We start from the raw sequence: 2076 nt of genomic DNA, 5'->3' as shown, positions 1-2076 counted from the left end.
AGAACAGGTGGGACGGGCCCACCCGAAATATGTAAAAGAAGGGAGAAATGTGAAAAGTGGGATAAGGGAGGAGAGCGGCTCCAGCTTTACGTGGTCGGCCGCAATGGAATGGTGAGAGAAAGTTGGGGTCTTCCTCAGGGCCTCACGGATAGGGCCGGTCGTGTCATCATCGGGAGGGCGGCTTCATCTCACCAGGGGTGATGGCACGGCCGGGCAGTAGCGGTATATTGTCCTTAATACTAGTTCTTGTTTTTATTTTATTATCCCTTATTATTCATTTAATTTGTTTTTTTTATATTAAGTGTAGACGAGGGGCGTGACATGTACTGTAGGTACTGAGGATGACTGCTGTTGTGACCCTCCCTTGGGAGTGTCACGTTTCCGGGGTATCCAATGAACCTCATGGCATGCCCAGAAATTTTTTATTTTTATTTTTCTTATTTTGTTGTCAGCTGTCCTTGTGAACACGTATTGGGGCTAATTCGCCTGTTATGTTCAATAAATACAATAAATACAAAGAATTCTGTGGCAAAGAATTACAGCGGCTAGAATGAGAACATCTCGCCTCCTGTAACTTAGGCCTAAAGTATTTTTGTGACAATTATTTCACACGGCATTGTAGGGTTAATTGAACTGAGAAGGAGAGAAATATTTTTCTAAATGCGGTATACTGTTTTATCCAGGAGCAGCAGCGACGGATTAGTGCCCCCACCCCCACCCACGACACTTTGTAGAGAAAAAATACACTTTTCTTAAATTTCAACCGGATGAAACTAGGAATAATTTAAAAAAGCAATTTGTACAAGTCATGTTGTCTTATCAGCTAATTGTTTCCTAATTTTCTTTAAATATTAACAAAATTATTAGCGTAAATACTCACAAAATGTCTTTCGTCGCCGCTAACCGATTTGTATCGCGGCACAGCAAGTAGTGAAGACTTTGCATGTGCTGTGAGGAAGGGTCGCAGGGGTATATTTGTTGTTTGCCAAGGTCAGGTACTCTGAGGTATGATCCACCTGCTTGCCGCGTGCATTCATCAGTGTGGAAGTCCCTTTAGTGTCTCTTAGTTTCTTGGTGGGTAGTCAAATACTAAATAACTTTTAATTGTACAAGCACGCAGTACTTTTCTTTAATTGTAATACAGGTGTAATATTGTTCCTTGGGTGAAAGTTTTATAGTATAATATTGAATCAAAATCTCGAAAAAACTATTTTACTGCCTTTTTTTTTCTGCTATTTGCTTTACGTCGCACCGACACAGATGGGTCTGATGGCAACGATGGGATAGGAAAGGCCTAGGAATGGGAAGGAAGCGGCCGTGGCCTTAATTAAGGTACAGCCCTAGCATTTGCCTGGTGTGAAAATGGGAAACCACGAAAAACCATCTTCAGGGCTGGCGACAGTGGGGTTTGAACCCACTATCTCCCGATTACTGGATACTGGCCGCACTTAAGCGACTGCCGTCATCGAGCTCGGTATATTACTGCACTTAAGTTTGTAAACTGTCAATCCTTACCTTTCTGTCAATTTTCGCTGAGAGAGCATTAAAAATCTTACCATTTTGTAGCTTTTAAAAAATTTTGATGTATATACCCCCTCCCCCACTCCGCGCTAAATTCCACAAACACGATTATTTTTGTTGCCTGTGCATTTTTGTCCCCCTCCACTTCTAATTCACAATCGCCGCTACTATCCGGGAGTGGTGGTGGTGGTGATTATTGTTTTAAGAGGATGTACAACTAGGCAACCATCCTCTATATAACACTAATCAGAGGGAAAAAAGGAAGGGATCCGACACTTCGAAAAATGAAGATATCGGCCAAAGGAAGACTAGGGCCACGAAGGGCGTGAAAATTAAATACTCCCTAGCCCTCGCAAACCTAATAGCGTCGGGGTCGGAAAAGAACAAGAGTTGACCAAGGGAGGTCGGATTGGGTAGATGAAAGTGAGGAGCCTGGCACAAGTAAGTGGAAGCAATGCCAGGACTCAGCTAAGGGCCCCGTGGTCGCCAATCCACGCTCCAAAGTTCAGAGCCCCTGAGGCCTACTATCCGGGAGGAAAGGTGCGGTTGTTTGTC

This window comes from Anabrus simplex, chromosome 4 (genome assembly GCF_040414725.1).
Source record: "Anabrus simplex isolate iqAnaSimp1 chromosome 4, ASM4041472v1, whole genome shotgun sequence".
NCBI classification, from domain to species: domain Eukaryota; kingdom Metazoa; phylum Arthropoda; class Insecta; order Orthoptera; family Tettigoniidae; genus Anabrus; species Anabrus simplex.
Note: the sequence above shows the minus strand (reverse complement) of the source record.